At 33.9% G+C, this 27,103-nt stretch overlaps 1 pseudogene across 1 annotated transcript in view; it reads right to left on the bottom strand.

Annotated features, from left to right (window-relative positions):
- The window catches only part of LOC149779967 (inositol 1,4,5-trisphosphate-gated calcium channel ITPR2-like), a 283,416-nt pseudogene that overhangs the window by 66,127 nt on the left and 190,186 nt on the right, over positions 1 to 27,103 (bottom strand). The window contains exons 4-8 of the transcript XR_016415089.1: positions 22,153 to 22,278; positions 21,508 to 21,594; positions 15,085 to 15,162; positions 6,042 to 6,122; positions 3,384 to 3,481 (exon numbers count right to left, since the gene is read on the bottom strand). The product of XR_016415089.1 is annotated as an inositol 1,4,5-trisphosphate-gated calcium channel ITPR2-like (transcript). The remainder of the gene's footprint in view (positions 1 to 3,383; positions 3,482 to 6,041; positions 6,123 to 15,084; positions 15,163 to 21,507; positions 21,595 to 22,152; positions 22,279 to 27,103) is intronic.

The following is a 27,103-nucleotide window of genomic DNA, read 5'->3' as shown; positions in this document are numbered from 1 at the left end:
TGTCCTCATTGTCCATGATATACCAATGTCCACAGTCCGCATGTCTTGTTAATAGTGTGTGTCCTTAGAATGCATTGATAGTTCATTTGGAATGTGTAAATGTCCTCATTGTCCATGCTGTACCAATGTTCACAGTCCGCATGTCTTGTTATTAGTGTGTGTCCTTAGCATGCATTGATAGTTCATTCTGTATGTGTAAATGTCCTCATTGTCCATGATGTACCAGTGTCCTCATTGTCCATGATGTACCAATGTCCTCATTGTCCATGATGTACCAATGTCCTCATTGTCCATGATGTACCAATGTCCTCATTATCCATGATGTACCAATGTCCTCATTGTCCATGATGTATCAATGTCCTCATTGTCCATGTTGTATCAATGTCCTCATTGTCCATGTTGTACCAATGTCCTCATTGTCTATGATGTACCAATGTCCTCATTGTCCATGATGTACCAATGTCCTCATTGTCCATGTTGTACCAATGTCCTCATTGTCCATGATGTACCAATGTCCTCATTGTCCATGATGTACCAATGTCCCCATTGTTCATGATGTACCAATGTCCTCATTGTCCATGTTGTACCAATGTCCTCATTGTCCATGTTGTATCAATGTCCTCATTGTCCATGTTGTACCAATGTCCTCATTGTCTATGATGTACCAATGTCCTCATTGTCCATGATGTACCAGTGTCCTTATGTCTTGTTAATAGTGTGTGTCCTTAGCATGCATTGATAGTTCATTCTGTATGTGTAAATGTCCTCATTGTCCATGATGTACCAGTGTCCTCATTGTCCATGATGTACCAATGTCCTCATTGTCCATGATGTACCAATGTCCTCATTGTCCATGATGTACCAATGTCCTCATTGTCCATGATGTATCAATGTCCTCATTGTCCATGTTGTATCAATGTCCTCATTGTCCATGTTGTACCAATGTCCTCATTGTCTATGATGTACCAATGTCCTCATTGTCCATGATGTACCAATGTCCTCATTGTCCATGTTGTACCAATGTCCTCATTGTCCATGATGTACCAATGTCCTCATTGTCCATGATGTACCAATGTCCTCATTGTCCATGATGTACCAATGTCCTCATTGTCCATGTTGTACCAATGTCCTCATTGTCTATGATGTGCCAATGTCCTCATTGTCCATGATGTACCAATGTCCTCATTGTCCATGTTGTACCAATGTCCTCATTGTCCATGTTGTACCAATGTCCTCATTGTCCATGATGTACCAATGTCCAGTCACCATGTTTGTATTAATGGTGTGCATTGTTACCTTGTATTGATTGTTCAGATTAGATTTTGTGAACAGTCATCATTGTCATTATGTACCAATGGCAACTTTCCCCATGTTTTTGTCAATAGTGTGCTTCACTGTTTTTTATTGACAGGTCAGACAAGATGTGTAAACATGTCCTCATTGTCCATGATGTACCAATGTCCTCATGTCTTGTTAATAGTGTATGTCCTTAGCTTGCATTGATAGTTCATTCTGTATGTGTAAATGTCCTCATTTTCCATGTTGTACCAATGTCCTAATGTCTTGTTAATAGTGTGTGTCCTTAGCATGCATTGATAATTCATTCTGTATGTGTAAATGTCCTCATTGTCCATGTTGTACCAATGTTCACAGCCTCCACATTTTTCTCAGTAATTGTGTCTGTCCATAGTTTGCATTGATAGCTTATTCCGTCATGATGTCCACAGTCTCTAATTACGTGCATCCTCTGTCTACATTGATAGTTCATTCTATGTGTATGAAGATTTGATCATTGACTATGATGAACCATTGTCCATTGTCTTAATGATTTTTTTAAATTAGTACAATATTGTCATTAGTTTCAAGTACAGTCAATGCCATCAGTCTAAAATCATGTATTTTATTCTTAAATCCAATTTTAAAAAATCTTTATATCTAATAACTATTATGAAAAAAATAGCGGAATGCAAATAAAGCAAATTCAATAATAATAAACCCCCAAAAATTCAGATTTCATGATGGTTTCAGATTTTGTGGAAAAGGTTGGCATTATCAATAAATTGTCCTTGATAGTATCAACTTAAACAAGCTTACAATAGGACAAAATATGTTTTGATACATGAGCTTCTTTACAAACTCCATCATGTGCTTCTGTCAAAACTGAATGGAATCACCAGGCTGCCACATTGCTGTATGAAGTAACAGTAAAGAATCAATGACTGATGGGAAGCAATACTGATAACTTGCTCATCCTTTGATTCAGGAAATGGTTAAAGATCAGTCTGGGATGAAAATATGAACCCCAATTACATCTGAGCACACTAAATCTCAGAGTCTGAACCATTCATGTATGGCTTCATAATGGTTTTCTTCATTTTCATTCTGCAAGATAATGGGAATTCCAGGTGTCCATGACGTCACATTGTCTACAGTTTCCATTTTGTAGTCAATAACTATGTGTCCTTACATTGTACAGACTATATGCATCCTCACATTGACTGGATTGTACAGACTATATGTGTCCTCACTTGCATTAAAATTATTTAGTCAATAACTATGTGTCCTTACATTGTACAGACTATATGTGTCCTCACTTGCATTAAAATTATTTAGTCAATAACTATGTGTCCTTACAGTGTTCAAACTATATGTGTTCATACATTGTACAGACTATATCTGTCCTCACTTGCATTAAAATTATTCAGTCAATAACCTACTCAATAAGTCATTATTTGATATAAATTTACTACCTGAAACTGTATTTGTTTTCACCCCAAGATAGCCAGAACAAATGTACTTGGTACAGGATTCCATACAGGAGTCCTTGATATCCACCAAATACAAGAATGTGTGTTTATGTGTGTGAACATATTTGCAATTATGTCTGTTTGTGTTCACAATGCTTTTTATACTAAATCCAATAGTGTTTAGTGCTTCTGTGTTCTCTAATCCTTAATAACTTTCTTGTAAAATTCTTGTTTTCTAGTTGCATATTTATTTTTCATCTTTAAACAACTGAGGGCCACAAGGGATGCTTTTTGTACTGATTTAATTACATTCACAAAATAAAGACTTTATTATTATTATTATTATTATTATTATTCCAGATTTGGGCATTGTTTTTCCCAAAACCTTCAAAAATGAATCCCAACATCAACAAACAAAATAAAATACTAACAACATTTGATTCTCATTTACATACATGGTTGTTGGTTGAAATAAGAGATAGGGTCTATAAATTTTAACCAACCATAAGGTTGACACAAACTTTTTAATTTATTTTAACTTTTAAATTTTTATAGCTCAAGTAATGATACAGTTCTCAAACATACTTCCACAAATTCCCTACTCAGTAAATTACTGTGTGGCCCATTGCTACTTACCCCCATGAAATATAGTCTATCTGGGAGGGCTGACTGGTATGGAAGTAGTGGCCAGGAGACTTGATACTTTCATACACTATTTGGTCAAACAGCTGAACCTGCACAATGAATCAATGATAGCAAAATTAGATTCTGTCCAGTCTATGGAACAATCCTTGACTCATGTTTGTTGCTAGATGTTATGGTTTGTGCTATCTGTACATTCATCCAGGAACACAAGGAGACAGAAAGTCTAAATGTGGCTGCCAGAAACCGAATCTTAAAGTCAAGTGCATACACCACTAGATTTAAAGATCTGGATCAGCTAGTCTGGTTAGGAAGTTTCCTTATATACCTAAATCATTATACTTCTCCCCCTGCCACCTCATATTGACAACTTCCCTTTAATGTCACCCAGATTCACTCCTGGGAGCAGTTGAAATATATTTTCAACGGAACCACATGGGAGTCAGACTTAAGTCCCAAATGCAACAAAACAGGATACTATGTCTACAACTATAGTGGTCAGGACCCCAAATTCTAATGGTGCCAGGTTCAATTCCTGGCCATAACTGTTGGACTTTATATCCACTTCCATCACATTTGGAGACTTGTCCAACTCTCTGTGGCTGGTGACCCAAGTGAATATGGGTGACTGTCAAGATAATGGTGGAGATTTTAAGCAGCCTTGGTAAATGAGGCCACTTCCTAACCAGTCTAGCCATTATGCATACTGGACCTTTTAGTGTTGTGGTATGTGTACCTGACTCTAAGAAAGACAACTTGCATAACTGGAACTTTCAGACCTAGTTTCCCTTCCTGTTATATCTGTAACCTCTATATCAGGTGTGCTCATTAGCAAAATTTCTGAACCAAGGAACAGAATCAAAATATCAGTAGTACATATATGCCATCTGAGAGACAATGTATGAGTTGTTTTATGAAACATAAGACTTGTTTGTATTATGATAATTAACCTAAATAACTGGATCCTCCAATTTGTCTGTGCACCATTTTTTTTGCAATTTGTAAATAATTTTCAAAAGTACAGAAAACTTAAGATACTATGTACATTTTATAAAACTGTGCATACCTAGATTAACATCACAGATAATAATGTTCTATATTTAAATTCCTGAACAAGTCTAAATGGTATGACTCATTTACAGGCAATTTAAATTCCTGAACAAGTCTAAATGGTATGACTCATTTACAGGCAATTTAAATTCCTGAACAAGTCTAAATGGTATGACTCATTTACAGGCAATTTAAATTCCTGAACAAGTCTAAATGATATGATTCATTTACAGGCAATTTAAATTCCTGAACAAGTCTAAATGATATGACTCATTTACAGGCAATCAAGGCCATATCTTCAGTGGTACTGCTAAAATTGCTTCAAGCATTTTTAGAGGAATTATGGATAATCTTTCATATTTTGAGATAGCATAAATAGATGAATATCATTTTAGGGATAATTCTATTGCCAAAGAGATACATTATGTTGTTAAAGTGATACATTCTTTTGTCAAAGTGATTCATTCTGTAGCTAAAGACAATCATTAGATTATCAAAACTTTCACCAATCAGCAATTTGCATACATTATCATAATCCAGATCTTATTTGTTTGTGAAGTTGTAAGTAAAGATTGAAATTTGTTGGGCTTTAATCAAATGTTTTGTTAATACTTTATTTAAAGATTAAGCAACGTATCTTCCATGGTTCATGAATTTGCCCAGCAGTAAATATGTCTCACTCTTCTGTAGTAATTATATAAACAATAGATGATAAACACAACTTGTGGGAGATAGATTTCCAGGTATCTAATTGTTAGAAATAAATGCTGTTTATTTCCTAACTCACAAGTTCAACAAATCTCAGGACTTAAATTATTAACAATTATTATCACCTTCAAATAATCAACATTCATCCAAACAATATTTTACAAGATCCTAGTGCAGAGTCAACAATCTCGGCACATTTCTAAGCTTACAAACTTCCAATGGCTAGGTTAGGACTTAATAAATGGGGAATCCAATACAAATATTATAATCAAAATAAAACTGATAAATTCAATTATCAATTTGACTTTCCTATTTGTCAAAATTTGCTTTAATAGTAAATGTTTACATGTCTGTGTGAGAAAATGCTAGACTGGCCTTGACATTGACTACAATGTGGAAATAAGAGATTTTTACAGCATAGTGCATGAAAGAAACTGCAGTTATTTAATTGAAAAGTGTGGTATATATAAATGTAAAATAAACATGCTGATATATATATATATATATATATATATATATATATATATATATATATATACTGTGGCAAGATCATGAAGAGTTTAAGACTTGGAGGATGTAAGAACTGAACATGATTTCTCTCTCTCTCTCTCTCTCTCTCCAGGCAAGAAGCTTGCTACTTGAATTTCCCAAGCTGAATTTGTGCTTGTCCTGGGCATCAAGCAAGTGGATCTATCTGTAAAAGCCAGGACTATAAAATAAAAGCGCATGGCAAACTATGTCCTGTCCAAAAATTAAACCTTGTGACCAACATAAATAATTACATTGGAAATACATTAATAAATTTTATTCTGAGTTTTTGAGTTACTGAGTGTAAATAAAATCGTAAAGTTTCAAATATGATTATTAAATCTTAATATGCATATCTGTACTCACCACTTCACCCTCTGATTTGACCTTGTACCTTGGAAGAATCTTAAACTGTGCATTCTTTGCATTGAACTCATGTAGTGATACCTGCAAAATATCTCATTAATAAACTCATGTAGGGATATCTGCAAAATATAAAATTAATGAACTCATGTAGGGATATCTGCACAATATGCAATTAATGAACTCTTGTAGATACATTAGTAAAATATGCAAATAATGAACTCATGTAGGTATACCTGCAAATTATGTAATTAATAATTCATGTAGCTATACCTGCAAATTATATAATTAATGATATGCTTTTAACAGTCCTTGGTCAGTCAATATGGTAACATTAATTAGTTAACATACTTCAATTTGTCATAAATATTAATCTGCCTGCAGGATTAAGATATTTGCTTATCGACTTTCCTGATGATATAATATAAATTCCCAGTAAATTACGTACATGCATAAATTAGTTGGATATATGTGGGTTAGCTTGACAACTTCAGACAACAACTTTAAGATCTGATTTACAGTTATAAAAAACAGTTCAGACAACTAAACTATATTTAAGGTTGTGCCAGTTTATGTCAACATTGATTTAACTTTTCAGTCATGGCTTGCAAAGAATTCCATGCTTTATTGTACCTATTCCATGCTTTATTGTATCTATTCCATGATTTATTGTACCTGTTTTGGTTTTAAAACTTTAATACACTAGATCTTGTAATTAGAAATGTCCAGCTTTTTCTTTCATGGTTATTCATTTCTTGCCCACCCCCTTCTTCCTCCTGCCTGCTTACATCAAAATGGATCCTTTGTCAATAATATTTTCTTCCCTCACTTGTGTCCAAGGACATTGATTGTTGTTGTTGTTGTTCTAGGGTTTAACACCATTTTTCAGCACAAGATAGGCTATACATGGCGGCCAGTATAATTGGTGGAGGAAGAACCCTGGAAAACCCAGGGAAGAACCACAGACCCACAAGAAACTACTGGCAGACTTTCCCATGTACCCACACTAGCCGAGCCTTGGACTCGAACCCACGCAGACAGAGGTGAGATGGCAGTGATCCGGAACGGTGAGCGCTTTAGACCACTCGGCCACTCGGGGCCCCTCCAAGGACATTGAAGAATTTTACAGACAAAATATGTTAGTAACTGTAATTTTGTTAATAGCAATCATATTAACTAAGAAATGTATCTGATAGATTTAAAATAATGCAACTGAGAATGTAATCTGATGCTGCAAAATGTCATCAGTTTATATTTGATTACGAAACGGCCTTAACATGACTGGCAAGGGCAACAACTCTCACCAAAATTACTAAGTTTAGCGAAAAATAAATTATTATTTAAATGGTTGCCACTATAATATCTGATACATATAGTTTTTTTAAAACTGAAAATAATGTTATTATTCAGTTAATTTATGTTGGGTAATCAGTTAGTATACTGCAGCCATCATCTACCATCAATCTTTATATAGGCTTATGTAAGAGTACAGTCTCATGTTAATTGTTTAGGCTTGTAAACAGATGGACCAGACAGGTAACATTTATAACATTATTAACAGTCTAATAAAGCACAATGGGTTGCTAACATTATAATTAATTTGAAATGATATAACATGTTATTCAAGACCAACAAGTTGTGCTCTGCCACTTTTTATTTACAACACAGACTGTAGCCAATGGCATTAAAAAAACACCCAAACACTGGCAGAGTTGCAAATAACAACTTAAAAGTCAAATATTAGCCCTGACACCACATAAACTGGATTTGGGTCTGTTCAGCAAACCATGAGAACAAGTAGAGAATGATGTGAACAGCTGAATCATGTGAGAGGGTTAATTTTAGTAGATCACTGCTTACTGACATCTCTAAAGTGGTCACTATAGTTTTTTTATCATTAGACTGACTTACAACATAAACAATTAATAGGAAAGGACCTATAATCTAATATTCTCTGCCTGAATTAGTCTGTCATTCTTTCTCTACAACTGATTTGTGTTGTAAAACAATCAGCAAAAATCATAACACATCTAGTAAATAATAAAAATAAGTCAAAGAATGTAAAATGTAAAATGCTGATATCAATGTGTGTGTGTGATTTTGGATTTTTAACATAGCTTTAACAATTTTTCAGTCATATTGCTACGATGTCTGCAGTGTGGCAGTTTATAGTAATGTCTAGCACTGGGGCATCATGCCGCAGACATGTAGCATGATGTCCCACCCAGTCACATTATCCTGACACCAGGCCAACCAGTACTAACACTAACCTCTTAATGCTGAGCACGTAGTGAGGCAGCTGTTAGTACCATTTTTATGAGTCTTTGGTATGACTTGGCCAGGGTTCAAACCCGCGACCTCCTGCTGCTGAGGCAGATGCTCTAACCACTAGACTAACGGAGCAGTCTATATATCAATATGTGACATACATTATTGTCAAAGGACTCTCTTTTACCTTGGATCTGTCACTTTCTATAATCTACTTCTTGTAAAGTCACACCTGATAATTATATTTTGTCATCAATGTGTGGCATACATTATTGTTAAAGGACTCACTATTACCCTGGATCTGTCACTTTCTATAATCTGCTTGTAAAGTCACAATTGATAATTACATTTTGTGATCAGAGCATTGTCAGAAAAGAAAAGTAAATACATAAAGCACAAAAAAATAAAGAAATAACTACTAATAGAGAAAGAAAAGATCTAAGTTAAAGGTCTGAACTGCATTTTCACTTTCTCAGTCTAGCTAGATAGACAATCCAGCTACCAAAAGTGACCTGAGTTTCAACCCAATAAGCTCTAGACCTTGTGAGCATTTAAATGTAATATGGTCATTAAGGAGTTGAAATCTGAAGTCAATTGCCTCAAATCCAATTACAGCTTGCCAAGTGTTCCAAAGAGCTGGAAAAGGCTAAAACTAAAGATATCTGTAGAAATTGTGTAGTTCCAGAAGATACAATGGTGAGGATTACATCTACAAAAGTCTTTGATCATTTTGAATAACATTGTCAACTTTTGTTTTGTTTTTCTTGTTTCCAATAACTACTAGTAAGGTTCTTTATTCATCCCACTAATGCTGTTTATGTTGCATCCAGCTTCACAGCCCCATCTTAACTCTTTGTATTAATGTAAGTTATGGGATGGCTACTTACTTTTTGAGAGGGCAGGACTTTAGATTTTTTTTTTAAATTTTCAGGCCCCAGAAATGCTTGAAAGATATTCTCTTGTACTGATTTGAAAAAAGAATATGTTATTCTACCATAATACTTGTATGAGAAAAAAAGTAACTTGAGAGAAAAGAAGAAAAAAATATCGTGGTTGGAATATGTGGTACAGTTAGTTAATGAAATAAAGCCTTGTTGGCATGGTCTGTTTGCCAATGACTTACATGATACAGTTTGTTATTGAAATAGTGTCTTGTTTGGATGGTCTGTTTGCCGGTGATTTATACAGTAATGTTACTTATTGCAATAATTATTAAGGGGTAGACCTGAAAATTTAACAAATTGTATGGAAAGTTGAATTGGATTTCTGTTTAATGAAAATAGAAGGATGTAAAGATGTCCCTGGTTTCTGGGCCATTGAGGTGGTTTTGGTTATGTCCTCTACACCAGTTTGTTGGCAGTAGTAAAATACACAAGGGAGCTGGTCAACCTATCATAAAACCCTGCATGATTTATTTAACTAAGGTGGGTTAATGTGTAACAAATAGTGATAGAGGCCTGTCAGTTATGGGAAAAGTGACATATTGGCTTATATATAGAATAAAAGATAAATCATTGAGGTCTGAGGTCAGTAGCACAGTGATTGGTTCAGATGAGTGTCAGATATGCAAAGGCCTTGGTTTGTGAGTTGCTGATTACTTGTCAGCTATAAAGAGGCCTTGGTTTGTGGGTTGCTGATCACTTGTCAGATATACAGAGATCACTTGTCAGATATACTGAGGCCATGGTTTGTGGGTTGCTAATCATTTGTCAAATATACAGAGGCCTTGGTTTGTGGGTTGCTGATTACTTGTCAAGTATACAGAGGCCTTGGTTTTTGGGTTGCTGATCACTTCTTAGATATATATAGGCCTTGGTTTGTGGGTTGCTGATTACTTGTAAAATATACATAAGCCTTGGTTGTGGGTTGCTGATTACTTGTGAATATACAGAGGCCTTGGTTGTGGGTTGCTGAGCCAGAGGTGTACCTGGGGGGGCAGGGGGGTACATATGTCCCCGGGCGCCAAGGTACAGGGGCGCCAAAATGAGGCTTACAACGTTACATTATAATAAGTAAACAAGGGTAATATTCAAAAATGTGATTAAACGGGGAGGGGGCTGGGGCGCCAATTTTATAGTTCGTCCCCGGGTGCAAAATATCATAGCTACGCCTCTGTGCTGAGCACTAACCATAAGAGTTAAAATAACATTGAAAGCTGAAGTAATGCCCTGGAAATTATTAAAATGCTTCGGCCCCCTTTAGGGGTTCTGTTCCCACAGACCTCTTGCCTATTTGTTTATGCTCCCTACCCAACCCACACCCAAAAAGGACTTCCTGGATATGACCCTTTCATTTGATATAAAAACATCTGATGTGGAACAGACCATCCTATATCAATTGCTGCTTTTAATTCCCTACAAAATATTCAGAAAGTGCACTATTCCAATATTTCATTTCAAATAGAAGGGGAAAAGATCAAGAAAAAGAAATGTAAAGAAGATTATATATTTCCCACAAATAATAAATATCAAAAATGGGTTTTCTCTGGACGCTCATTTCAAATGAAACTTATGAAACATGTTGATTAATTTACCTACCACAGAAAAGATGATGATCCTGTATATTGCATGACAAAAAGTACTGATTTTATTTTAAGGAAACAACAGAATAATATAGTGAAATACATTAAGATCATGTTATCATTATCTCTTTCCTTTACATTATTTGTGATGTCAGGTGTTATTATATGTGTTACATGTATATATGTATATTAACATAAATAAAAGTAGTCATGTGATTAAAATATACACAATACACAAGCCTTCATATAGTCCTTGTCAATAAGACTGGTTTGGGTTGTACTCATGTGGACAAATTTCCCAGTAAATATATACAATATACAAACCTTCATATAGTTCTTGTCAATTTGACTGGTCTGGGTTGTACTTGTGTGGACAAATTTCCCAGTAAAAATATCAAATACACAAACCTTCATATAGTTCTTGTCAATTTGACTTGTTTGGGTTGTACTCATGTGGACAAATTTTCCCAGTAAATATATACAATATACAAACCTTCATATCGTTCTTGTCAATTTGACTGGTTTGGGTTGTACTCATGTGGACAAATTTCCCAGTAAATATATGCAATATACAAACCTTCATATCGTTCTTGTCAATTTGACTGGTTTGGGTTGTACTCATGTGGACAAATTTCCCAGTAAATATATACAATATACAAACCTTCATTTAGTTCTTGTCAATTTGACTGGTCTGGGTTGTACTCATGTGGACAAATTTTCCCAGTAAATATATGCAATATACAAACCTTCATATAGTTCTTGTCAATTTGACTGGTCTGGGTTGTACTTGTGTGGACAAATTTCCCAGTAAAAATATCAAATACACAAACCTTCATATAGTTCTTGTCAATTTGACTTGTTTGGGTTGTACTCATGTGGACAAATTTCCCAGTAAATATATACAGTATACAACCTTCATATAGTTCTTGTCAATTTGACCGGTTTGGGTTGTACTCATGTGGACAAATTTCCCAGTAAATATATACAGTATACAACCTTCATTTAGTTCTTGTCAATTTGACTTGTCTGGGTTGTACTCATGTGGACAAATTTCCCAGTAAATATATACAGTATACAACCTTCATATAGTTCTTGTCAATTTGACTTGTCTGGGTTGTACTCATGTGGACAAATTTCCCAGTAAATATATACAGTATACAACCTTCATTTAGTTCTTGTCAATTTGACTTGTCTGGGCTGTACTCATGTGGACAAATTTCCCAGTAAATATATGCAATACACAAACCTTCATATCGTTCTTGTCAATTTGACTTGTCTGGGTTGTACTCATGTGGACAAATTTCCCAGTAAATATATACAGTATACAACCTTCATATAGTTCTTGTCAATTTGACCGGTTTGGGTTGTACTCATGTGGACAAATTTCCCAGTAAATATATACAATATACAAACCTTCATTTAGTTCTTGTCAATTTGACTGGTTTGGGTTGTACTCATGTGGACAACTTTCCCAGTAAATATATACAGTATACAACCTTCATATAGTTCTTGTCAATTTGACTTGTCTGGGTTGTACTCATGTGGACAAATTTCCCAGTAAATATATACAGTATACAACCTTCATATAGTTCTTGTCAATTTGACCGGTTTGGGTTGTACTCATGTGGACAAATTTCCCAGTAAATATATACAATATACAAACCTTCATTTAGTTCTTGTCAATTTGACTGGTTTGGGTTGTACTCATGTGGACAAATTTCCCAGTAAATATATACAATATACAACCTTCATATAGTTCTTGTCAATTTGACCGGTTTGGGTTGTACTCATGTGGACAAATTTCCCAGTAAATATATACAGTATACAACCTTCATTTAGTTCTTGTCAATTTGACTTGTCTGGGTTGTACTCATGTGGACAAATTTCCCAGTAAATATATACAGTATACAACCTTCATATAGTTCTTGTCAATTTGACTTGTCTGGGTTGTACTCATGTGGACAAATTTCCCAGTAAATATATACAATATACAACCTTCATATAGTTCTTGTCAATTTGACCGGTTTGGGTTGTACTCATGTGGACAAATTTCCCAGTAAATATATACAGTATACAACCTTCATTTAGTTCTTGTCAATTTGACTTGTCTGGGTTGTACTCATGTGGACAAATTTCCCAGTAAATATATACAGTATACAACCTTCATATAGTTCTTGTCAATTTGACTTGTCTGGGTTGTACTCATGTGGACAAATTTCCCAGTAAATATATACAGTATACAACCTTCATTTAGTTCTTGTCAATTTGACTTGTCTGGGTTGTACTCATGTGGACAAATTTCCCAGTAAATATATACAGTATACAACCTTCATATAGTTCTTGTCAATTTGACCGGTTTGGGTTGTACTCATGTGGACAAATTTCCCAGTAAATATATACAATATACAAACCTTCATTTAGTTCTTGTCAATTTGACTGGTTTGGGTTGTACTCATGTGGACAAATTTTCCCAGTAAATATATACAATATACAAACCTTCATTTAGTTCTTGTCAATTTGACTGGTTTGGGTTGTACTCATGTGGACAAATTTCCCAGTAAATATATACAGTATACAACCTTCATATAGTTCTTGTCAATTTGACTTTTCTGGGTTGTACTCATGTGGACAAATTTCCCAGTAAATATATACAGTATACAACCTTCATTTAGTTCTTGTCAATTTGACTGGTTTGGGTTGTACTCATGTGGACAAATTTTCCCAGTAAATATATACAATATACAAACCTTCATTTAGTTCTTGTCAATTTGACTGGTTTGGGTTGTACTCATGTGGACAAATTTCCCAGTAAATATATACAGTATACAACCTTCATTTAGTTCTTGTCAATTTGACTTGTCTGGGTTGTACTCATGTGGACAAATTTCCCAGTAAATATATACAGTATACAACCTTCATATAGTTCTTGTCAATTTGACCGGTTTGGGTTGTACTCATGTGGACAAATTTCCCAGTAAATATATACAATATACAAACCTTCATATAGTTCTTGTCAATTTGACTTGTCTGGGTTGTACTCATGTGGACAAATTTCCCAGTAAATATATGCAATACACAAACCTTCATATCGTTCTTGTCAATTTGACTGGTTTGGGTTGTACTCATGTGGACAAATTTCCCAGTAAATATATCCAATATACAAACCTTCATATAGTTCTTGTCAATTTGACTGGTTTGGGTTGTACTCATGTGGACAAATTTCCCAGTAAATATATGCAATACACAAACCTTCATATAGTTCTTGTCAATTTGACTGGTTTGGGTTGTACTCATGTGGACAAATTTCCCAGTAAATATATACAATATACAAACCTTCATATAGTTCTTGTCAATTTGACTTTTCTGGGTTGTACTCATGTGGACAAATTTCCCAGTAAATATATGCAATACACAAACCTTCATATCGTTCTTGTCAATTTGACTGGTTTGGGTTGTACTCATGTGGACAAATTTCCCAGTAAATATATACAATATACAAACTTTCATATAGTTCTTGTCAATTTGACTGGTTTGGGTTGTACTCATGTGGACAAATTTCCCAGTAAATATATCAAATACACAAACCTTCATATAGTTCTTGTCAATTTGACTTTTCTGGGTTGTACTCGTGTGGACAAATTTCCCAGTAAATATATGCAATACACAAACCTTCATATCGTTCTTGTCAGTTTGACTGCATTGGGTTGTACTCATGTGGACAAATTTCCCAGTAAATATATCCAATACACAAACCTTCATATAGTTCTTGTCAATTTGACTGGTTTGGGTTGTACTCATGTGGACAAATTTCCCAGTAAATATATCCAATACACAAACCTTCATATAGTTCTTGTCAATTTGACTGGTTTGGGTTGTACTCATGTGGACAAATTTCCCAGTAAATATATACAATACACAAACCTTCATATAGTTCTTGTCAGTTTGACTTGTCTGGGTTGTACTCATGTGGACAAATTTCCCAGTAAATATATGCAATACACAAACCTTCATATAGTTCTTGTCAATTTGATTTTTCTGGGTTGTACTCATGTGGACAAATTTCCCAGTAAATATATGCAATATACAAACTTTCATATAGTTCTTGTCAATTTGACTTGTCTGGGTTGTACTCATGTGGACAAATTTCCCAGTAAATATATGCAATATACAAACCTTCATTTAGTTCTTGTCAATTTGACTGGTTTGGGTTGTACTCATGTGGACAAATTTCCCAGTAAATATATGCAATATACAAACCTTCATATAGTTCTTGTCAATTTGACTGGTTTGGGTTGTACTCATGTGGACAAATTTCCCAGTAAAAATATGCTTCAGCTGTAATAAAAAGGAAAACTATTTTTAGACACAAAGAGTATCTTTCAGCCTGAGAGATTAATAAAATGGTTGAGAATCCTTCCCCACTTTTTCCACTATTGAGACTGACAAGAAAATACTGTTCGACATTTCTTCCACTATTTTCACTATATTCCTGCTCAGCTAATTTCTTATAATTAACTAACACCACAGACGAATGGTGTGAATGTAAAGAAGAAGTAGAATGCTACTGATTTAAGTAAATTTTGGACTGTGTGGTCAGATTAGAATCTTTATTCAGGTAATTCAGGCTATTGGCCATTCTTACAGTTGTATATAGAATTACTACTATTATAACACCATTTGTACCATATCATATGAATTATATTACAATATTATTGTAGATCTTCTCAAATAATTGAAAAATGTGATTAATCAATTTTTACAGTCAATGAATATCATATGGACTATTGCTTGACATAATGAATAACAAATGGACTATTACTTGACAATCAATATCATATGGAGTTATGCTTGACACAATGAATATCATATGGATTATTGTGAGACACAATGAATAATATTTGGATTATTGCTTGACAATTAATATCATATGAACTATTGTAAGACACAATGAATAATATATCAACTATTGCCTGATACAATGAACAATATATGGACAATTGTTTGACACAATGAATATAATATGGACAATTGTTTGACACAATGAATATAATATGGACAATTGTTTGACACAATGAACAATATATGGACTAATGCTTGACACAATGAATAATAATAATATATGGATTATTGCTTGAGACATAATGAACAGTTTATGGACTATTGCTTGACACAGTGAATAATATATGAATTATTGCTTGACACAATGGATAGCATATGTACTAATGCTTCACACTTAATGAATAGCATGTGGAATATTGCTTGACACAATGAATAATATATGGATTATTGCTTGACACAACGGATAGCATATGTACTAATGCTTCACACTTAATGAATAGCATGTGGAATATTGCTTGACACAATGAATAATATATGGACTATTGCTTGACACAATGGATAGCATATGTACTAATGCTTCACACTTAATGAATAGCATGTGGAATATTGCTTGACAAATTTGGTTAGAATTTCTCTTGACTTGCCTGATTATGCCAGGAATATTTATGATATTTATCTCGCATCATAATATTTTGAACAGATCATTAAAGTATGAAATTACCAAATATCCAATCTGAAAACAATGTTGACAATTGACACATATCTCATGGTATATTGCCAATTATACCATACAATCGAACTTGGTATTTTAGATCTAACCAATTATTTGAAAAAAGTAATCAATTTTGATGCACAATAAATAGCAAATGAACTATTGCTTTAATTAATTTTTTTGATGCACAATAAATAGCAAATGAACTATTGCTTTAATTAATTTTTTTGATGCACAATAAATAGCAAATGGACTAGTGCTTTAATTAATTTCTTTGATGCACAATAAATAGCAAATGGACTATTGCTTTAATTAATTTTTTTGATGCACAATAAATAGCAAATGGACTATTGCTTTAATTAATTTTTTTGATGCACAATAAATAGCAAATGAACTATTGCTTTAATTAATTTTTTTGATGCACAATAAATAGCAAATGAACTATTGCTTTAATTAATTTTTTTGATGCACAATAAATAGCAAATGGACTATTGCTTTACATAACTTGATATTTCTCTTAACTTGCCTTAACTTGTAAATATTTCTCTTGCATCATATTTTGGACAGGTTTATTTCTCCTGGACTTTGTCAAAGATGTTTCATGTAATGCTATTATCTCTTTGAAGTTATCAAGGTTTAGATGTAAGAATATGTGAAAGTGATTATCACATACTTTTATCCTCTACCCTAATCAGTTTTGTTTGTAAGAGTCAGTGTTGGATGACATTTATAAGTGACTGCATTTGTATGGGAAAATATGAATGAATTTTTCGGATGGATATACTGCATGACCTTGGGAGTGCAGTATATCCATCCAACAAAACAAGTTATATTTTCCCAGACAAATGCAGTAACCATTTCATTATATGCACATTTTATTATTGTGTGTGACTTGGATTTTTAGTGTAGCATTATCCTGACACCAGGCTGACCAGTCCTAACACTAACCTCTTAATGCTGAGCGCCAAGTGAGGCAGCTGTTAGTACCATTATTGTAAGTATTTGGTATGACTTGGCCGGGGTTCAAATCCACTATCTACTGCATCCAAAGTGGACGCTCTAATCACTAGGCCACCAGAGCAGTTTTTTTTTATTATTGTACTTAAGGCTTAATTATATAACCAAAAATACATTACAAGAAACAAAGTAACTGAATTTATGCCATATTCCAAACTAAATACACAAGTGCTGATTCATTAGTACACAAAAACATTATTAATGTGCACATAACTCCGCCCAGATAAATTTGAACTTATTTGCATGCTAGATATCACTTTTGAAAGAAAAGGTGTTTTGGACTACTAAAAATTGAAATTTAAATTCATATTGTTAATAAATGTGCATTGCAACAACTTTTCCATTCAGTCTGGAATGAATAGATTTTGGTATCTTTGTCGATTCTGCTAAATTTCGCGATAATGACTGGATTTATCTGTGTTGATTCTATATGAAGAACATCTGATTTCAGCAGCAAGGAACAACATGTTGACATCTACAAATGTGTTCTGTTCTGTCATTGAATGTTTGAAATCATAATGTGGGAAAAATATGAAGTCTTTCAATTGCAATTATCAAAAAGACAATATGGAATATAATGTGTATTTCATTTTGAGTGCAGTAAGGGAGATGTAATTGCACTTGGAATATAGTCTAAATTACAGTACAATTTCGAAATTTGTAATCAAGCTTGAAAACCCATGACATGACTCATGTAATTTGGGTTTGCAGAGCTAAGAAAAGTAAATTTTGAGGAAATTCAGGATGAAAAACTGTAAGTATATTTTTGCTATTCTTATTACCATCAAAAGAAGACAGTTTACATCTTGTCACTTGCATGTTATTTGTAGGTACCCAGTAATTTTATGACCTGTCTGGCATCTATTGCTAGCCTAAATCCAATACATTGTATCAAAAAATTTAATGCATAATGTGTCAAAGCAGGTGGTATGTGGCTGTTCATTCAGAAACAAACTTAATCAGCCAAAACGTAAAGCGTCTACAATGTGAGTGTACTTGATTTCTACGTGTCGCGCACATGAGTGCATTATCGCAAAACACTGCACGATTATGATAATTTCAAGTTAACAGGAAAAAAAATGAGCATATAATAAAAATATATACTTGTTGGTAATGATGAGTGTTAGCAATCCTACCAATAAAATATCTTACATCCCCTTGCACATGAGTTTGTAAGTGTATGAGTTTTGGATAGTAAAAAATGTGTATTGTATTGTAAGTATGTGATATAATACTACTTAACTGTGTAATCTAAATCACCCTTTCACACAGGGTTTTGTGTATTTGGTGCTGGATACTCAATAAACTATCTTTAGTTGTAATTATGTGTTCTAGTAAGTACATACTCTTTGACCCATTTCAGAATAGTTTCTATTTTTGTGTATATCTGTTGGATATCATGGATGTGTTTGTATATATGTGTTAATAATGTGTTACCTTTCATCTATTCCTCCTCTGTTTTGTATTATATGTGGTGTTGGATAGTAACAGCGGGTGTGTTTATTTGCCCATAAGTAAGTGTGAGTGATTCTCAAATTATCACTTTCTTTTCTCTATTCTGCTTGTAGTATGCGTTTTTTTATATGTAAAGAATATGGTGTTTATTTGTCCATAAGAAAGTGTAGCCCTCAACAACTGCCATTCCATCATCAATATTAGTTGAAATGGTTGCTGTTGGATTGCAGTTATATTGTATTTTGTATTGGAATTCATTACTGTCCATCATATAACCCTACTTTCCATTATCCATGTTGTTTGTAAGTTTGGGTATTAGATAGTCATAGTGGATGATGGATGGTCATTAGGTGTTAGCCTTCATCAGTCTAAAGGTTGCATCAAAAGTGTGTAACATATCTTAACAACCCCTAAAGACCGTTTTCTTAGCCGCTAAGGCTTCTAGAAACAGAAACATTATTCGATATTATCAACCACAAAAATACTTTAAAAGTTTATTTTGTTTTGTTACAATTACGACTTTTTCGCCGGATTTCATTGTTTTATTCTTTGCTAAATTCATCATATTGAGTTAAAAATTCGAATTACTTTCTTGTCTAAATTTTTTCAAAAATATTTATTTGTAAATTATTTAATTATATTATGCAATTTGTCTAATTAGTGTTTTTTTTTAATTTGTATTTTAGTCTCCACATTAGTTTTAGAACTGTAGTATTAATTTCAGTTTCAACCATATTTTTAGTTGAATATTCCGTCCTTTCATTAGTCTCTGCTAAATTGCGTATTACTTTCATAATTTTTGTATTACCATGTTAAAAATTATGTTCAGTCTCCACAAAATTCCATGCTAGTTTCAGTTTTTAGGTATTACTTTTAGTCTAAGTAATATTTTGAGATTTTTCCAGACTGTTTTTAATTCCCACCAAATTCCGCATCATTTTCAGATTTTTTTTACTTTAGTTTAGATTGTATTTTTAATATCCGCATATTGCTTGGTCTTTGCTAAATTTGTGTCAGTTTCAGAATTATTATGAGTTGGTCCCCTTCATTACAGCTATTTATATAATTACTACACTTTATGCTTAGCCACCATAGCCCGAGGTAAACGTAATGCTTTATATGTAAATAGAAGCAATGCCTGTAGATACTATGCAATACTCAATCCATGCGACATACCTTTCCCTGTTTGGTTTATGAAATGGTGGGAGTTTGGTGGTTATAGAAGTGACTATTTGGTGCTAATCTACATACATTACCTTAGTATTATTACCCGTTTGTAGTTGTGAGTGTCAGTACGTGTTAGTGTCCGTCATTGGGTGCTAGTCAGGAAGGTTGTGTTGTTGGTCTTTAGATATGTGCGATGCTCAGTAGGCGTGGTTGTTGCTCTATAAGACCATTTGTTGTCAGAATTTATATGTGCTGGTTAGTAATTGTTGAGTAGGTGTAGGTATTGGTAGGTAATAATAAAAGTTGGTCAGTAGGTTCATGTGCTGGTCATTAAGCGTGGGTGCTGACAGTAACGATGTTGATCAACGTGTGTGGGTGTTAGACTGCTTGATGATAAGTAGGTGTTACAGTTAATCAGTATATGTCCGGTGTGTATGTATGGGTACTGGTCAGAAAGACTGAGATGCTCAGTATGTGTGGGTGCTGGTCAGTAACACTGTGCGTTGGTTAGATGGTGCGGGCGGTTGTTAGTACTTGTGGATGTTTCTTAGTAGATATGGTGTTGGGTAGTAAATGTGGATGTTTCTAAGTAGATATTGTGTTGGGTAGTAGATGTGGATGTTTTTTAGTAGATATATTCGATGACCAGTCGATGGGGGTGTTTCTCAGTCATGATGGGTATAATGTTTTATAACGTTAAAATCCCCCTTGTCCACATCATCCCATTCCCCGAAATCTATAGACTTTTTTCCATATTACATTTTACCTTTACACTATGGAAGTTTTAGCATTGCCATTCCGTTTAGGCCATGACGGCCCTAGTGTTAAACCTATATGCATATTTAACAATAAATTCCCCTGGTTGATGCTCACTAAGACTGTGCTGGTCACTAGGTTTATGTACTAGTAGGTGTATGTATTGCTTGGTAAGAATGAGTGTTAGTCAGTCCAAAAATGATACCGTAATGGTAATTCCCCATAAGGTCATAACGGACTTTTGGTGCCATATCGTCCCAGTTACTACTTCTGTGACTCTTACGATGTACAAGATGCTACCATAATGGTAATTCCCCATAAGGTCATAACGGCCATTTTGGTGCCATATCGTTCCAGTTACTACTTCTGTGACTCTCACGATGTCAAAGAATGTGTTTACTACTCAGTGAGAGTGAAACTCATTGACTTTCAGTTTTCAAATATTTAAAAAACTCTTTAAGCATTTTTTTTTATTTCTCAACTAAAAGACAAAATGAAATTTCCTAATGGCGTTTCAAGTACAATTCCACCGAAAAATAAATAGCAAGCTGTCTTGACATGACAAATTTGATTTGAAGGATCTATCTTTAAATGCGATAAAGCTTTATTTCTAGACGCTCAACTTTTGAATTAAAGGGACATTCTTAATCTGCTACTTGTATCTAGAAAAAAAAAAAGATAATTTGAAATGTGTCATCGTTCACCTTCCCCCAAAGTAACGCGTTAGTTCCCACCTGCACAACTTCCCCGTACCGCACACGCTTCCCATGCTGTCGTTTTTGTTCCGCTTCATTGTCGTTGTTCTCAGCTTCTGCAGCAGCCTGTTGACAGATTGTAATATTTCACATTTATTCACTATTCAGCTGTGCACGATTCTATCAATTTAATTATCCAGGGTCAAATGTTAACTTTACATGCACTGGGAACATATGTCTTTTTGTCAGCTTCTTCAGAAATTTGATTGGTGTTTCAAATCATTTGGGAGAAATGAATAGCTTTCTCCATAAACGAACTGAAGGATACTGTATCATTATGAAAATACTGCACATTGCATACAACTGTAAATGATACAAGATGTGCAATAACTGAATATGTGCCATTTCTCTATGCCTACTTACACTATATAATGGCATCCATAAATATTGTTATCAATTTTAATCTTGATAATAATAATAATAATAAATAAATAAATAAAAATAATTCCCTATTCAACTGCATCTTCTGTACCAAAGGAAACACTGCTTTCAACCATATGAACAACATGGTAAAAGACTTGATTTTTTAAAAGTATTATAGAATATTCTGATGATTTATAAATGTTTGTTTTAAAAATTAATTCATTTGCTCTATAAACGTTTCAACAAAAATGTGGCATTAACCTTCGCCTGATCTAGAACGGTCCTGAAATTTTGTTCAGCACTGTCCGCCTGAAGGCTGTTGAGCCATTTTCTGTACTTCTTATTGAGTTTGTATCTGTTTTTGAATGCAGACTTGGAACAGCACAGCTGGAAAAAAAGAGATGAAAGGTCAAATGATTTAAAAAATACTCAAGTTCTTTGCAGAAAATATTATTAGCAGCGACGAGAAAGATGACGAAAAACACAACATTAACAAAAAAAATTTTAAACGCTGTACGTTGTCTCAAAAACACTTTCATATTGATGTATGGACTTCATTACACCAATAAAGGAATTTTCATCAACTATTATATGGGCAGAACTCGTGAATATAATCAAACGGTTGAAAGAAGGTAACGTATACAAACTACACAGAAAAAAGAAACCTGAAATATAACAGTGATAAATTAAACAAGACAAAAATTATATGCATAGAACGCGACAAGTATGAACTACAAAATTATTTTAATTTAGTTACATTAATATGCAGGAAAATATAATTTCCCTCGACTTGCCTTACCTATCCATAGGCTCTTGTCTCAGGGGTTTAGTTACAAGAACTGAACCCAGAGATGCAAAAGCATTCCCGTACTTAAACACAGACTATTTAGATACCTGATGAGTCAGTAGATTGACATCAGCCAATTAATGATCATACTATTGACTTGAAATCTGACAGAGTAGGTTTAAGTATGATAATGTTTTCTTACAACGCTTGACCAGAACTGGATATTACCGACAGAAGTCAAGAATGGACTGCAAACATATTTAGAATTAGATAATCTACCTAGATGAAATTCAAATCTGACCTAGGTTACATCAATCACATGTATTAAATCTGGACTTAAACTACATATGTTAGTACTGGAATTTGGGTCAACAGTTAAAATACACGTGAAGCTCATGGTGTCGCATTGATATACTTCTTGCAAAGACTATATTTGTCTTAAAAAGAGCAACTTCAATCTTTTGCAAAGAAGCCTAATAGTGAACAGCAATAATGACATTCAGGAATTTATTATGTCTTATAAATCGATTTCATGTTACAACAAGAATTAGCAAACAGCATCTCTTGTCGTCATTTGCATCATCACCTGCACTTACAAGATGCAGTCTTACAGATGAAGAAGGAAAACAAAACAAAGATAGCTGAAGACAAGGATAAGATACAGCCCAAACAGGAACCAAAGGAGACAATTTTTATCCAAATTATGCTGTCTTTTAATGATTTGTTTGCCACCGTTTTATCGGCAAGCCCGCACTTTAAGGCAGTTGTTTGTAATACGTAGTTTCAATTCACATGTGCGACTGAGTCATTGCAACACACCCGATGATTGTGTATTTTGTCTTCCATTTTTTAAAACATAACGATATCTGTTACTCTAAGAGTAACAAAAACTTCCCTGAGACACTGATTTATATGCCGGCTGGTTATCTTCGCAATTAAAACCACTTTAGAAATATCTGTATTACATTAGTACAACTGATACGTCCCGATTAACTTCTCCAAGTATCACTCTAAAATCATGCTCAAATTAATTAAGAAGTTAATGCTAAGAACGTAAACTCCGAGGCTGCGTTGTTTCAGCAGATATTACGATGTTTGCACTGAATGACCCAAACCAACTTCTATCGCCTTCTTGTCGCACTTTAATGTTTGTTTTGCATGGTCGATTTTATCTTGGGGCAAAAGTGTACAGAGGAGGATATAGGATGTGCAGTCGGAACATACTTGGTATTTTCCAAAAAGTGAAGAAAGAAACCTCTGATGTAATTCGTCGCCACATTTGGAACTTTAACTCAACTATTTCTGTGAGATTAAAGTTTACTTCGGATGCGTGTTCACCTGAAATATCTCCGATAAAAAAAAAATCCTCGGACTACTCGAAAATATTAAGAATCGAAACTCTGGTTCGATCTTTCGCATTTATGTTTGGTAAATAGCCAAAGTGGTCAGAATGGAAATATCGACATGCATTCGAGATATGATTCGTACGATAGACGCAAAGTTGTGAATGTCTTCGCCATTGGGAACTATATTCTAAACTACTTTTGTTCACGTGGAATAATATGGTGGCGAAAGGAGAAAAAGTCATAATTAGGACATTCACAGCCTTTGCTGTCCTTACATATGTGGTGCGATGCACCGGAGTTAGATTACCAAATACATCAAATTGATGTGTATTCCTACAACTACTCCCGATTTTATTTCACGACTCAAAGAAAACGGTCAAGCTCAATCTCAACTCAGAGGTCAATCCTACAAATCACATCTCAAATGATGTTTATGACATAAATGATGTCCATTATTTACTGGATACATTAGGCGACTTGTAACCTACCTTTAAAAAGAATAAGCTTGCTTTTTATACATAGGGCCCCGCGTGTGCAGAGGAAAGTATTAATTATTTCAAATACCATGAACTCTGACTTCCTTGCAGGCCCCAGTCTGTGGAAAGACTTATAAAATATTTTTAGATTACAATAGACAAGGTATTGTTCTTAAGCGCTGATATGATGTTTAATATAAATTTCTTCTAATGTACTGTTATTTTACTTCCTCACAGGCTTTACTACAAAGAAAGGTTCGAGACTGACAAATTATATTCAAAACGATTAATGACGCATTTCACCAAGGGATTAACATGTTGCCCAAGTGAATCATTTTTCTGGAGTACTCCGCGACTTAACTCTCTTACGGGATCCAGTTAGAGAACAAAAATCTCTCTAATTCTCACGCGTGTACATAGTTATAAATAAGTACGGTACCTTGTTTTGCTTTTTCTTTCTTACTTCGTCAAGTCACTACTAACTCAGTCCCAATCGGCAGTATTAATTAACATATCACCCCTTATAAATTTTACAGGATATATGGGTTTCTTTAAACAGATTAAAAAAAAAATCGCGTGAATTGTACAGGAGTATTGGTTTGTTTCTATTCTTGCTAACCTCTTGCCTGCAATGATCTGCTTTTCAGCAAGACAGAACTTTGTGTACAATCAGTTCTCGTTTGTATGTCTGACTCGCAGGACCCAGATATGTATATAATGCCTCAAATGACAGAAGCTAGAAGACCAAAGATATTGTATGTTAACATGCCGTAATACCAAACCGTTTTTTTCTTCTTGATTGCTTATAAGCTCGGAAAGTCTTACCTGTTTCTTAATTTCGGATAAATTATGTATATTCATTCAATTACTTCAATAACTATTTTGCAGACAACACATGTTACTGTTATAGAATGTTGCAGGGAAAACACTTAGGGAAAAGAAAATAATGGTCTCGTTGACTGAGAAAAAGCGTAGACGATATTGTAAACAAAATATCACTTTGCTGCTTTAGGGGTCTACTGATCCAGATCGAGGTTAAAGTGCGTAACAAAATATGAAAACGCATGATAATGATGTTTCCAGACATGTTCATATTTTGTATCAGGCGCTGCTTTTGTTAAAAAGATTACAGTCGAATAAATGCGGAAGGAAAACAGCACATCTTTGACAATCTCCCAGTAGAAATGGCCGTATGATTTCGTGTATAACGCTCTACCAACTGTCAACAGGGTAGACTAAGATCTGCCTTCGCATAATTAGCTTCAGTCTGGATAGCAGGATATCACGTGTGAGCATTGACACGCAATGAACCTTCTGTGCATTGTTATTCAAAATGAAATTAGTGAAGAGTCGAATAATATCTATCTTTTGCGAGCCTTAACCAGCAAAATATTTAAATTATTCCTCGAGTGAAATAAATTTAATTGGAATGAGCACATCTGTGAGATTTTATTTATGATACAACCAGAGTATGTATGTATGTATGTATGTATGTATGTATGTATGTACGTATGTATGTATGTGTAACACTGAGAAATTAAATGCAAAGGGACATAGAACCAACAACTAGTATTTACGTAGAGTAGCAATTATTTTATCATTAGTGTGTGACAGCTCGGTTGCTACAAACGATCAATTTCGGAATGAAAGGCTGGTGATTTGAGTATTGTGTCTGCCTACAACTTTTACATATTAAATTAAGCTCTCTCGTTGATTAAAATATGACATTTCATAGCTGAAGTTGGTACAACGTCAAAGATTTACGTGTGACATTTCATTGTGCTTACAGATCCTGGAGCTGAAGTTAGTACAACGTCAAAATGTACATGTCTGATTTGCCTAGTTTATCGAGACCCTCAGATGAGACAATGACTTTTCACACACAGCATATATTCATTGATGTGAGAATCTTTTTATAAAAAAAACTGATAACAGGAAGCTGCGTTAAAAGTTGTATGTAACTGAAAGTCCTTAAATGGTCTCTTAAAACTGAAATCATAAAAGTAAATTAGGCTTATTAAATAAGACATAACTGTTGTACAACATGAAAGCCAATGTGTTTTTCAAGTTATTCCCGAGTCTTAGACATTAAACTGCTTAACTGATTATAGATCGTAATTTCAAACAATCATACCTTTTTAACAAGAAACACTTAATGATGTTTGATTCACTCATATATGAAAAAGTATGTTAAAGAATAAAGTTTTGATTGCATGATTATTTAATACTGACAATTTTTAGATTTTATAAGTAATGGATTACTCTCTCATAGAATATTATCATTCCTATTAGCGTTTTAGGTGTATTGTTAAACAGATTTTTGATCAATACATTTACCAGTTAAGATGTACAAAAATTTAACTAGCAGATGAAAGGATGTTTATCTAATTGACTATCCTTAAGGGGCCCCTTGAAAATTAAAATTATATTAAATCTTCAAAAAGAACTAATCCATGTATTTTATTAAGCTTGTACGCATTTGAAGTTATGCATGAATCATATACATCATAGAATGCGAGACAATAGTGTTAATAAATCACATTAATAAAGACTATTTTTCAACAACAATTAATTAACAGTTCAACAATAAATAAATTAACATT

The sequence above is a fragment of the Sinohyriopsis cumingii genome, chromosome 16 (assembly GCF_028554795.1).
Source record: "Sinohyriopsis cumingii isolate HCF-2022 chromosome 16, ASM2855479v2, whole genome shotgun sequence".
Lineage (NCBI taxonomy): Eukaryota > Metazoa > Mollusca > Bivalvia > Unionida > Unionidae > Sinohyriopsis > Sinohyriopsis cumingii.
This window is presented reverse-complemented; position numbering and strand designations above follow the sequence as displayed.